Here is a 14,691-nt window from a genome sequence, read left to right as displayed (position 1 = left end):
CTTGATTCTGTTCCATTGGTATATGCATCTGTTTTTGATGTATAGATATTTAACTAGATTGGTTAAATTTATTTCTAAGTATTTTATTATTTTGGATGTTATTGTAAATGGGATTTTTTTTAAATTTTGTTTTCAGATAGTTCATTGTTTGTGTATAGAAACACAACAGATTTATGTAGGTTGATTTTGTATCCTGAAACTTTAGGATAGTTTATTAGGTCTAAGGGTTTTATGAAGTCTGGAATCTGCTCTATACTGTACTACTCTATACAATATAATGTCATCAGCAAACAGAGACAGTTTTACTTCTTCCTTTCTGATTCAGATGTCCTTCTTTTTTTCTTGTGCCTAACTACTCTAGCTAAGACTTCCAGTAGTATTACGAACAAGAGTGGTAACAGCCTTTATTATTTATAGCTGTGGGCCTTTATGATGTCGAGGTGTGTTCCTTCTATACCCAATTTTTTGAGAGTTTTTATCATGGAAGGATGTTGAATTTTGTTAAATGCTTTTTCTGCATCTATTGGAGTGATCATATGATTATTGTCTTTCTATTAATGTAGTGTATCACATTTATTGATTTGCCTATGTTGAACCATCCTTGCCTTCCTGGGATAAATCTTACTTGATTGTGATGTTTGATCCTTTAAATGTGCTCTTGAACTCAGTTTACAAATATTTTATTGAGAATTTTTACATCTATATTCATTAAGGACATTTACCTGTAGTTGCCTTGTGATATACTTATCTGGCTTTGGCATCAGGGTAATGCAGGGTAATGCTAGCCTTGTAAAATGAGTTTAGGGGTGTTCTCTCCTCTTCAGTTTTTCTGAAGAGTTTGAGAAGAATTGGCATTAATTTTTAACGTGTTTAGCAAAATTCACCTGTGAAGCCATCTGGTCCTAGGCTTTTCGTTGTTGGGGGGGATTTAAATGCTGATCCAATCTCCTTACTTGTTATTGGTCTGTTCAGATTTTCTATTTCTTCATGATTCAGACTTGGTAGGTTGTATATTTCTAGGAATTTATCCATTTCTTCTAGGTTGTCCAATTTGTTGGCATATAACTCTTCATAATACTCTCTTATGATCCTTTGTATTTCTGTGGTATCAGTTGTAATGTCTCCTTTTTCATTTCTGATTTTATTTGAGTCTTCTCTCTTTTTTCTTGGTAAGTCTAGCTAAAAGTTTGTCAGTTTTGTTTATCTTTTCAAAAAACCAAACTTAGTTTGATTTAAATTTTCTATTTTCTAGTCTCTATTTCATTTATTTCTACTTTGTTATTTTCTTCCTTCTACTAATTTTGGGCTTAGTTTGTTCTCATTTTTATAGTTCCTTGAGGTATAAAGTTAAGTTTGCTTGAGAGCTTTCTTTTTTCTAAATGTAGGTATTTATTGCTATAAACATTCCTCTTAGCACTGCTTTTGCTGGATCCCATAGGTTTGGGTATGTTGAGTTCTTATTTTCATTTGCTTCAATATACTTTTTGACTTCCCTTTTAATTTCAACTTTGATCTATTTGTTGTTCAGAAGTGTGTTGTTTAATTTCCACATATTTGTAAATTTTCCAATTTTCCTCCTGTTATTGATTATCCCCCCGCCACATGTTTTTGATGTCACAATATGCATTTTTATACTATGTATCCATTAACAAATTACTGTAGCTATAAGTTATCTTTAGTTCTTTTGTCTTTCAACATTTATACTAGACCTAAGTGGTTAACACGTCACCATATTACAGTATTAGAGTATACTGAATCTGGCAATTCAGATGTGTGTTGTTTATTTTTGTATGTTGTCATGTTTCTAGTTAGCAGTCTTTCATTTCAACATTTCTTGTAAGGCAGGTCTAGTGTTAATGAACTCTCTCAGGTTTTGTTTGTTTGCAAAAGTCCTTATCTTGCGTTCACTTCTCAAGGACAATTTTGTTGAGTATTCTTGGTTGGCAGTTTCTTTCTTTTAGCACTTAGAATATCATCCCTTTCTCTCCTGCTCTGCAAAGTCTTTGATAAGAAATATGCTGAGAGCCAAGTGCAGAGGTGTGCACTGGCACCAGCCCCAGGGGGGCATGGTAGCTCATTGGCTCAGGCCACTGGGGTCCACAGAATTGACTTGGTGAGCACTACAAGAGATCTTAAGAGGCTTCAAGGGGTCTTAAGAGGTTGTTTCACTGCCCAGCAGCATCTCCAGGTCCAGCAGCTAGGGACCAGGGCAAGTACAGGTAGTGGCCAGAGCCAGTGATACACCCACACTTGGCTGTGGGGGACCAGCTGTAGGCACCTGTGTAGTGGCAGGGGGGTTGGTTGCAAATGTACACGTTGTGGTGGGGGCCAAGGCAGGCAGCAAGGGCCGGGGCCAATTACTGGTGCACTGGCAGCTGCAGAGGCCATGGCTATCGGCGTGCGTGACTGTGGCTGCTGGCTCTTGCCTTGGGCACATGGCAGTAGAAGGTGGTGATGGAGGTTGGGCCCGGAGCATGCAGGGGCACTGGCTGCCTGGGAGTACAGTGCAAGCATGTGACGGAAAGACAAGGCCAGATCTGGGCCCACAAGCAGCTGCAGGGGCTCTGACTTCGGGCTTTTCCATGTCTCACCGTCTCCCCCCACCCCACGCATGTGCATGACAGTGAAGTCTGGTGATGGATTGCATGCAAGTGCACAGCTAGAGGGGCTAGCCTTGAGCACGCACACAGTGGTAGTGGTCGGTCTCTGGGATCTAGGCTGGTGTCTTGTACTCTGGCAGCCAGGCCTGCAGTGGCTGTCGGTGTGGCTCCGGGGCTCTGGCAGGATTTGGGGGGTTGAGGAGCAGGGAGAGATTCAGGTAGCTGGTGTCAGCAAACATGAACACCTGTGGGACAACAGCCAGTGAAATCTGCAGGAGGTCCATGGTGGCTGTGCGGGCGGTTGGTTACTTCAGTGGTGAAAACTGTTGGGTTTATCAGCAAAGCAGGTCACTGAGAACCAGGATCACGCCCACTGGGTGGCTGCCACTGGTAGCCCCTGCTTTTCTCCCTTGTTCCTAGCCATCTCTAATTGTTTCAGCTCTGTGTTCCCTGGGCAGGGTGAAACCAAAGCAGAACCTTCATGGGGTGATCTGAGGGGCTGGGGAAAATGGTAGCTCACCTCACCCTTCCTTCCCCTGTGAAGGCAACTCTTTGTAGCTTGGTGTGGGAAACAGTCAGCCTTGAGAGCAGGCTGTGGACATGCCAGGCATGCCGCTGCTGCTCGAAGGGACTGTGCCTACTTGTTCCCCTCCTTGTTTCATTCCATGGGAGATAAATCACCAGGGCCCAGAGATCAGAAAGAATGTAAAATGAGACAAGCAAAGCTGTCTCCCCCCTGCACGTGCAGGTTATTTTGGATGATTCTGGGTTTATGGGTTTTCTCCCAGGGAAGTTAACCTTGAGCCGAGACAGTCTGTAGATAATGTAAACCACCATCTGGCAACCTTCCTTTTTCTGGTCTATATAATCTGCAACTGTAGCATAATAAAATTTGCCTTACAACCATCAGTTGTCTTGGTCCTTCTGACCCCATTCGTCGGTGCTATTTCAGTTCCTTACCCCTTTCCTTCTGACCCTGGGCGGTGAAATCCTCTTTCTCCAGCTGGTCCGCGGCAGCTTGGGGGTTCCCCTCCTTGTGCTAAGAGCTGCCGCCTTGTACGTGTGTGCATGTTGGGGAGTGCAGGGGGGAAACAACAAAGCAGACAAAATGAAGCTGTCTTCCTTCCCTTTTTGGGTGGTTATTCTCAGGGGTTTTGTTCCACTGTTTTGCTGTTCCATTTTTTTTTGCGGTACGCGGGCCTCTCACTGTTGTGGCCTCTCCCGTTGCAGAGCACAGGCTCTGGACGCACAGGCTCAGCGGCCATGGCTCACGGGCCCAGCCGCTCCGCGGCATGTGGGATCCTCCCGGACCTGGGCACGAACCCGAGTCCCCTGCATCGGCAGGCGGACTCTCAACCACTGCGCCACCAGGGAAGCCCCTGTTCCATTTTCTTAAGTGGACTGCAGAGCTCCTCCAGATCTGTTTTTGTTCACTGATATCCGTCTAATTGCTGATCTTTGTGTGGGTGCAGAGGCTGGAGCCTCCTGTGCTGCCATCTTGGTGACATGACTCCCCCATCTACCCCAAGCCCCCTTGTACTCTATTTCTGGATCTGATCAAGGTTGTCTTAGCATCAACTGGAAACTTTTAAAAAGTTAATTAACCAATTCATTAATTAATTTCTAGCTTTACCTCATCTGGCCCTGATACATGATAAATACTACTTCTCTGCTTTCAGGATTCTGGCTTCTCTTTATCGGAATTTCTTCTCCTGGCTTCATCCAGTCCCTCAGGTTTTCTGTAGCCTTGGGTGAGCAATTCAGACACCTATACCCAACTATCTCACAGAAAGGTCCTTTGCCAACCCCTCAAGTTCCCCATTCTCGTCCTGTTACAATGATCCTTCGATTTTCCAGTGCTCGTCAACCAGTTTTCTTTGTGAGAATGAACACTTCATACAATATGAGTGACTCCTACCATTTTAGAAAATGCACTGTAGGGAATGCTGTTGTCAGTTTAAAATAAAACATGAATAATGACGTTTCTAGGCTTCTTTCCCCAACATTCCTAGGCTTGGTCTTTTAGTGTTGTGACTATCATGACCAGAGATTTTATCCAATTACTTTCAGTATAGCCCAAGCCCTCTGTTAATGCAGGAGTAGAATTCATAATTACCTACCCTGTGTGGGGCCTCTAGGTTATGGGCTCATTGGTATACCCCTCCAAAAATGGACCAAGAGTCCTGGACACATCTCTTGTCACATTTCAGGTCATTAGGGATATTGTGACTTTGGGAGAAGTCGTGGCCATGATTAAGGCTGTATCACTTAACTTTTTTTTTTTCCTTAAACTTGATTTCCCAAGGGACTCAGATCAAAATAGAAGAGCTCCCTTTCTGAGGCTAAATCTTATTTGTCATGGAAATGTACTTGGAAAGTTTTAGCCATGGAAAGACAGGAAAGGGAGATGTTTCATGGTTTATCTATGGTCAGGTCTAAGTGATGACTCAGCCTTGTAGAAGGGCAATGACTTGCTGTGGCTGGAATCATCCCTGTTAACTTTTAACCCCAAAGTTTGATCAAAACCTTTTACTTATTAGGTAGTACAGATATGGATCTTTGTGTTTAAAACCCAGGGCCTCGGGCTTCCCTGGTGGTGCGGTGGTTGAGAGTTCATCTGCCAATGCTGGGGACATGGGTTCGTGCCCCGGTCCAGGAAGATCCCACATGCCGCAGAGCAGCTGGGCCCGTGAGCCATGGCCGCTGAGCCTGCGCGTCCGGAACCTGTACTCTGCAACGGAAGAGGCCACAACAGTGAGAGGCCCGCATACCACAAAAAAAAAAAAAAAAAACCCAAGGCCTCTTGACTAACAAGACAGAGAAAATTAAGCAAATGTGATGATAAGAAATATTAGAAGATAAGGTGACATTTACCCTCAGATTAGATTTAGTCTGAAAGGAGCCACCTATGATCAGCTAATTTGAGGAACGGCTTCTGGCTCTCCACAAATTTACAGAATCCTTGACTTTCCCCGTCTTTCTCTGTGGCCCGAGGAGAAGCAATGATGTATTCCCAAAAGAAATCTGGCAGTTGTGTCCCCAGGTGTAGCCCTCCTCCATTTGGACCTGGTCTCTCTGATAAGTGGTGTTGATCTCTCCCTCCTGTGTGCCCGCACTGGACCTGGATACTTGTCACACTCTTCTGGGATTATTTGTTCCCATGTCTGTTTCTCAGACTGGACTGTGAGAACCTCAAGAGCATCAAAACTTCTCTATTTCCAGCACCAAGTATAGCACCCAGAATTTTGATATTCAGTGTTAACTGAGAAAATGAAAAGGCCTCCAAAGGGGACCAGAATTAAGAGATTCTCTCCCACTGCCATGGGTGAATTAGAGAGTAGAGAAGATTATCAGAAGAAACCAGATTTCCCACAGAAATAACTAAGACTTAACCTAGAACCATCACAAATAAGTATAAATAAAAAACCTGAAGAGGACCTGGACTCCAGGGAATGCAGCTAGGATACAAACACGGGGCCCCAAAAAGTCTCCCAGAGACAGGATTTCATAGGCCTTGCTGGCAAGTAGAGAACCTTATAAAGCTGAATTTATAAGACTGTAGATTGAGGCTAATGGAGCAGAACCACTTATACTCCAAGCTTGGAAGCTCATGACACCTTTTTGTCTATTATTATTACTTTCTCTTTTTGTTCTGGAAATAGTGATAAATACTACAGGACATGAGCAAGGCTTCAGTAAAGATCTTTAACAGGGTCAAAATGATCCTGGGCAAACTGTACTTTCTAACATGTGTCCAATCAGGAAGATTAAAGGCTGTTCTCTGAATGTGGCACTGAGTCCATCTTAGGCTCATAACAGCACTACCCTCCGTGGAAGTGTTTTTGGGGTTGACTGAAGTTGGAAGCTGGACACTGCCACTTATTAGCTATGTGATTTTGTCAAGCCATTTAACCTCTCTTTGCCTCTGTTCCCTATTTGAAAATTTGGCATGACAAAAACTTGCCTGGAAGAGTGGTTCTGAGGCTTCAATGTGAAAATGTATGTGAATGTCCTTAGCTGTGACCTGGTCCATCATAGGTGCTCAGTAAACAGATTCCAACTCCACAGATCAGAGAACTGGTCCCGGAATAGACAAATGGCAGAGGTCATGACCTCACTCCCAGGTGTAACCGGAAGCTGATTTCTGTGCCTCCGTGTGACTCCCAGGTAAGAGACCCAGGGACCTCTAATGTCAGCTTCTTCTCTCTGTCATGCTTTCCCTTCTGTTCTCATTGTACCCCAACTCTGACTAGAGGCAAAGCATCAGTTAGGTCCAACAACCTTCATAACATTGAAGTCAACAAACAGGGAATGATCGCCAGAGGGTGGAGTGAAGGGTATGAAGGGAGGAGCAGTGAGAGCTGGAAATAACACACGAAGACTGAGCCACCTTTGATCTTAGGACCCATGGTTCAGATTGCAGAAGTTTTGGTATAGCTAATAAATTGGAAGGTTACTGTGAAAATCCTGATTTATAGGATTTTTCTGTGAAAAACTAGAAGACCACACAAGTCAAGTTCACATTCCCTCCTGGCAAGAGTCTGTTGAAGCCAAGTAGGAGCCAACAAATGAGGGGGCCCAGCCCTTCTTGAACTTGAACTTGACAGTTGCTTCCACTCCTTATTATCTGCCCTGTATCCAGTCTGAATACTGGTTTCCATTTGTTATCTCCATGCATGACTGTTTCTCTTAGCTAACTGTACCATTTACACAGTAGGGAGCTACCAGAAAAGATAAGATCAGTTTTGAGTGTTAGAAAGATAATCTTGGAAGCTGAAGGATTTGTACCTGTGAGAGGGAGATAAAGTGAAAGAGAAGGATTAAAGATCAAAAGTAGAAAGATCAGCTCAGGGACTACAATAGTTTACACTAAACGTCAAGAACGTTCCAACTGGGCAGTAGCCCTGGAGGTGGGGAGAAGATAGATTCCAGAGATAGGGTGGGGGTAAAATTGAGAGAGCTGGTGACTGAACATGGAGGGTGAATGAAGGAAAGGGAGAATTTCAGGGCTCAAAATAAGTCAAGGCTATGCACAGGGGTCTTTATTACAACAGTTTTTGCTTAGTAGCAGAAAAACAGAAACCAAGTGAGTGCCCATCAAAGGAAAATGGTTGAAGATACCTTGGTATGTCCATGTTCTGGGACACTGTACTGCCATTGTCAGGAATAAGTCAGATTCAAACCAGCTGCCATGCAGGGATTTCCTCTGGGTGTATTTAGGCAAAATGCACTGAGGAACATTCATTATTCCATTAATGAAAAAGCAACAACCCCCTAACCTACATATGTATGTATATGCAGAGAGGTGTGTATTCATTCGTATATATGTACATGTGTATGTTTGATTATGATCACATGAACAAAGGAAAAAGGATGGGAATCATTATATTAATAGAACGTGGGAGTAAGTGGACGGTGAAGGAAGTAGGAGAAAACCAAAAAAAAAAAAAAAGAAACCAACTATATTATAAAACGTGATCTTTGGATTTTAAAGAATACATATTTTATTTTTGTCGAATTGCGTATGTGTGTGTAACCATTGAAAAGGTGCACGAAATGGTTACATGGGGTTGGAGGGATTCCAGTTGATTTTAATTTCTCAGAGTTATAGATTATTTATAAAACTGGTATAAACTCCCCACAATATGTGAAACTAAAACTGTTTAACAAGTGAAGTTTATTAATTTTGTAAAAACCCACAAGAGATCTCTTTTCATTGTAGACAAACACAAATTGAGGTATATTTTTCAATCATCTCAATATTCCTCTCATTTTATATTTAAATCGTGCCATGGCTATTTACCAGCTGGGTGAACTCCGGCAATTTACTTAATCTCTCTCTCTCCGCCTAAATTTTCTTATTTGAATAATGGGAAAGGTCATCTTAACCCTGAAATGTTGTTGATAGGATCAAATGAAAGAATATCCATAAAGTGCCTGGCCCCTGGGAGGCTCTCCTTAGATGACAGCTACTATTTTTAGTACTTTTAGAGAATACTTTACCCCTACCCTGCTCACACGTGTGACATGATTGATGGTTTCAGCCACGGCCTTCAGTGCCTCCTGAACCTCCAGATATTTTTCCGTCCAGTTCCAATGATAACGCTCCCTCTCCTTTTCTTTAGACTTTAATCAGTTACTTGAGGCCAAGGAAGGGATTCTGGGCCACTGGCCAGTGAGCAGCCATCAGGGCTCAGTTTCTTTCTCATCCTATTTTTAGCTGATCAGACTTCTTAGTTCAAAACTTACCATCAAATTTAAGTCATTTTCAAGCCTTCTGATCATGTTTAACAAGTAAAAGCCTTTCGGGGGCATGTTTTTGCAAGTTCGGCGAGTTTTATTTTTGCAAGTTTTGCTCACAATGTAAGGAAAAAAGATGAAACGAAGGTGGGATTTAGGTCTGATAGCATTACTAAGTGCTAGGTAAGATTTACAGAGCCACTGTCCCTCCCAGCCCCATCAAAATATAATAGAAATTATTTGAACTTTGGATACAAATAGGGTCAAATCGATTTAGAGGAATTAAAATCACCTTATATTTGCATATTTGTTTAGTGTCTCCACTCCTGGAGAAACAAGAAATACTGAGATATTTCAGGTAGAGCTGTACTGTGTCAGCATTGAAGTTGCTTAAGGTGTTTCTGTTTTATTTTTAGCTAAGAAATTCCATATAAGTCTGGATAAAACTAAACTATTCAATTTGCCATGTTGTCTGTTTTATTTCTAAAATAAATCATTGATATAGGGAAAATGTATAGATAAGTGTATAAATGCAAATCCCAATCAGCTGAAAGTTTCCCTCAAAGTTTGGTTGATTCCACATAAAACCTTAGAGCAAGTCTGTCCTGGCCCCAGAGCTTTTCAAAAGGAACTACAGGGACTCTTTTACAATGAGGAGTTAGACTTCGGGCATTTCTTGAATTTGTTGGGGATTTTCTTCATATTTTATTTGTATAAGAATTGTATTTATTTATTGCTGAAGAGAATTTCCTCTTTTTTTTTGGTCTCTAAATTACACTTTAATTTCTTCTTCAAACAGCAGATTGCTTTAAATATTTTAGAAAATAAACCTTCAGATGTGGCCATTTCTGGGTAAAAATTCTATTCCATTTGATTTGCCGTGATCAATAGAAAAACAGAAACCAACATTTACTGTTTATAATGCCTTAGACATTGTTCTAAACAGGGTTTCTCAACCTCGGCACTACTGAAATTTTGGACCAGATGATTCTTTGTTGTTGAGGGCCATCCTGTACATTGAATACCGTTAAACAGCATCGCTGGCCTCTACCCACTTTATGCCAATAGCACACCTCCACCAGCTGTGACAACCAAAATGTCTCTAGATGTTGTCAAATGTCCTTTGAGGGGCAGAATCCCCCCAGTTAAGTACTCCCCACTGTTGCAGACACTTTCACATAGGTCATTTTATTTACTCTTTACAACAGAGACTCCGAGAGTTTACATTATTTTCCAAAGGTCACATATTGGGGTAGTGAGTGGGGTCCTGGGATTCCAATTCCAGCTGGTATAATCCCGCAGTTCCTCTTCTTTTAGAGATCATGCTGGGAAAAAAAGAACAGAAAAGAAAAGGGAGAAATCTGACTTAGCTTCAAGATTTCTTAAAGCATAAAAATTATTCTCAGTGCTATTCTCTAATAATTTCTACATCCTCAAACCTTATTCTCGTCCCCAGGATGTGCTTTTAGCTGCCACCAACCCCCAGCCCTCCCTCCCAACAAATATCTCATTTTTCCCTGAGAGATGGAAGTTGTCTAACGTGAGTTTTTTCCAGCTTTTTTCTCTTCATCTCAAAAGTCTTCCGACACCTAACCCATCCTTTACCATCCTTCTTTCTAAGCCCAACCCCTCTACCTGTGCCCTTGATCACACCCCCTCCCTTCTCTCTAACCTTGCTTCACGAATGATCCCTACTACAAGTGATCCCTGTGACAAGTCTTCAATTCTTCCCTAGGCCTGAGCACATGCTTCTCCCTTTGTGATGGTTACTTTTAAGTGTCAGCTTGAGTAGACCATGCATGGTACCCAGTTATTTGGTCAAATATTATTCTAGATATTTCTGTGGAGATATTTTTTAGATGTGATTAAAAATCAGTAGACTTTGAGTAAAGCAGATTACACTCCATTAGGGAGGTGGGCCTCCAATCAGTTGAAGGTTGGCCTCTCTGGAAGAAGACAAATTTTTTTTTTTAAAGGAGTCTGTCAGTGGATGTAATGGTTATGCCTCAGGAGGTCTTGTCTCTATCATTTGCTTTTTCTGTTCCAGTGAAGTAGGTTGTCAATCAAACTTCTTTGAAGATGAACTTCTTAGGACTGAAACTACAACTCTTGTCTGGGTCTTCAGTCTACCAGCCTACCCTGAAGATTTTGGACTTGCCAAGCCTCCATAATCACAGAAGCCAATTCCTTAAAGTAAGTCTTTCTCCCTGTATATACAAATAGAAATTTGTTCTATTTCTCTGTAGAACCCTAATATACCCTCCTTTCCTAAAAAACCTTTTCCCTGAAGCTGCCTTGCATCTAAGCTCACATGCCCCTTCTCTACAAAGTCAGCTCTACTATCCTCTCTCCTTCTGCTGGCTGCTCTTACAGCCTGAATAAGGAGATGTTTGAAATAGTGGGATTTCTGCACTGTGAAACAAGGACCTTATCTATTTCATTGTTACATTTCCAAAATATGTCTAGCACAATAACTGGAATATTGTGGGTACTTGAGCTTATTCATTTGAAATGTCAAATCTTTTCTCTAAGTAAGGCTGAAAAACAACTGAGAAAAATGCAACAATAAACATTTCCTTTGATATTTCTGGACTAAGATGTTTGAATTTGAACTCTGTTTATTAAAAACATTCTTGCTGGGTAATTTAGTCCTCTCTCTTCTTAAAAAATGTTTTTCAGAGTTGCAGTGAAAGAGAAGCCCAAATGCATAACAAGATCAAAGAAATCATTCCCCACATCCCAGTAGTGATGAACAGACATGTGGTGAGTGGCCGGTGGACACTGTTCTACTTTACTACAAGTTTAACCCCTTTGTTTCTGTCCATGGTACCTAGAATGTCCTTATAAAATTAGAACATTAGGAAAATTTTGAATTAATTGTTAAGCTAGAATTTTTAAAGTCAATAAGAAAAAAAAAAAGGAACAGGGTCAGAGAAGGAGTATTAATGCTGTTAGTGAAAAACAATTATATCGGTTGAAATTTTGACGTTTAGTCTGAAAATGAGAAAGTTGGCTTTAAAACAGGAACATATTCTTAGGGAATAAAAGGAGCTTTTAAAAATTCAGTGGGAATTTACCACTGATATTTTTTAAAAAAATTTTAGCACACTCAGGGCACTCTAAATTGAAAAGAGAAAAAATACTATCTACAATAACAAAAACACCATAAATCAAATCACTTCTGCTTTTATATTTGTTTTATTTCTACAGTCCTTGACCATTTAGATTTATAATTTTTCCAACAATGTATTATAAATCTTTCAAACAAATCACTCTATCCATCTTATTTTTGTTTTAATACATTTCAAAGAAAGTTGTAGACATCAGTATACTTCACTACAACCAAATGGGATTTGTTCCAGGTATGCCAGGCTAGTTCAACATTCAAAAAAACCAAATAATGTAATACATCACATCAACAGATTAAAGAAGAAAAATCATATAATCATATCAATAGATGCTGAAAAACATTTGACAAATTCAACATCCATTCATGATCAAAGCTCTCAGCAAACTAGGAATGCAGAGGAACTTCCTTAACTTGATAAAAAACATCTATAAAAGAAAAACCTATAGCGAGGACCATACTTAATGATGAGAAACTAAATGCTTTCCCCTTAAAATTGGGAACAAGGATGTCTCCTCTCCTATTTAACATCATACTGGAAGTCCTCGCTAATGCAATGAGACAAGAAAATAAATAAAGTATACAGAATGGAAAGAAAGAAATGAAACAGTCTTTGTTTCCAGATGGCATGAATGTCTATGTAGAAAATACCTAAGAATCAGTCAAAGAAACTGCTGGAACTAATAAGCAATTACAGCAAAGTTGCAGGATACAAGATTACTTTCCTATATGCCAGCAATGAAAATTGGAATTTGAAGTTATAAAAGCAACACTATTGGGCTTCCCTGGTGGTGCAGTGGTTGAGAGTCCGCCTGCCGATGCAGGGGACACGGGTTCGTGCCCTGGTCCGGGAAGATCCCACATGCCGCGGAGCGGCTAGGCCCGTGAGCCATGGCCGCTGAGCCTGCGTGTCTGGAGCCTGTGCTCCGCAACGGGAGAGGCCACAACAGTGAGAGGCCCACGTACAGCAAAAAAAAAACAAAAAAAACACTATTTACATTAGCCTCAAAAAAATTTTTTAAGAGATCCTTAGGTAAAAATTTAACAAAATATATACAAGATCTATATGACAGAAACTACAAAATGCTGGTGAAAGAAATAAAAGAATATCTAAATAAATGTAGAGACAGTCCATGTTCGTGGCTAGGAAGACTCAGTATCACCAAGATGTTAGCTCTTCTCAACTTAATTTATGGATTCCACACATTCTCAGTCAAAATCCTGGAAAGTTATTTGTAGATATCAACAAACTGATTCCAAAGTTTATATGGAAAGGCAAAAGAGCCATAAGAGCCAATACAACACTGAAGAGGAGCAAAGTCAGGGGACTGACATTACCTGGATGAAGACAGTGAGGTATTGGTGAAATAATAGATAAACAGATCAGTAGAACAGAATAGAGAGTCCAGAAATAGATCCACACAAATATAGTAACTGATCACTGACATGGGAACAAAAGCAATTCAGTGGAGAAAGGATAATCTTTTCAACAAGTGATGCTGGAACTACTGGATATCCACATGCAAGTCGTCGTCGTCATCATCATCATCATCATCATCATCATCATCATCATCTAGCCACAGACCTTACACTCATCGCAAAATTAATTCAAAATGGATTATAGATGTAAAAATGCAAAGTTATGAAATTTCTAGAAGATAAAAAGGAGAAAATCTAGGCGACCTTGGGTTTGGTGATGAGTTTTAGATACAACATCAAAAGTGTGATCAGTGAAAGGAAAACTTGATAAGTTGGATTCCATTAAAATGTAAAACATCTGCTCTGTGAAGGACACCATTAAGAGAATGAAACGACAAGCCACAAACTGGGAGAAAATATTTGCAAAACACATCTGGTAAAGGGCTGGTATCCAAAATATACAAAGAACTCTTAAAACTCAATAATAACGAGACAACCAATTAAAACATGGGCAAACAATTTGGACAGACATCTCACCAAAGAATACATACAGATGGCAGATAAGCATATGAGAAGATGCTCAATATCATATATCCTTAGAAAATTACAAGTTAGGGAATCCCCTGGCATTCCAGTGGTTAGGACTCGGCACTTTCACTGCCATGGACCGGGGTTCGATCCCTGGTCAGGGAACTAAGATCCTGCAAGTAGTGTGGCGCAGCTAAAAAAAAAGAAAAAGAAAAAGAAAAAAAAGAAAATTACAAGTTAAAATAACCACTACACACCTATTAGAATGGCTAAAACCCAAAACACTGACAACAACAAATGTGGGTGAGGATGTGGAGCAACAGGAACTCTTGGTCATTGCTGGTGGGAATGCAAAATGTTGTAGCTACCTTGGGAGAGAGTTTGGCAATTTTTTACAAAGATAAACATAGGCTCCATAAATCCAGTCATGTTGCTCCTAGGAATTGACCTAAATGAGCAGAAAACATATGTCCACCCCAAAAGGGAGGGGATATGGGAACATATGTATATGTATAACTGATTAAATTTGTAAAATAAAAAAAAAAAAATATGTCCACCCAAAAATTTGCACATGAATGTTTATAGCAGCTTTATTTGTGATTGCCGAAACTTGAAAGCAACCAAGATGTCCTTCAGTAGGTGAATGGATAAACAAACTGTTATACATCCAAACAATGGAATATTATTCAACAATAAAAAGAAATGATCTATTAAACCATGAAAAGACACAAAGAAACCTTTAGTGCATATTGTTTTATGAAAGAAACCAATTTGAAA

Source organism: Mesoplodon densirostris, chromosome 12 (genome assembly GCF_025265405.1).
Source record: "Mesoplodon densirostris isolate mMesDen1 chromosome 12, mMesDen1 primary haplotype, whole genome shotgun sequence".
Taxonomy (NCBI): Eukaryota; Metazoa; Chordata; class Mammalia; order Artiodactyla; family Ziphiidae; genus Mesoplodon; species Mesoplodon densirostris.
Note: the sequence above shows the minus strand (reverse complement) of the source record.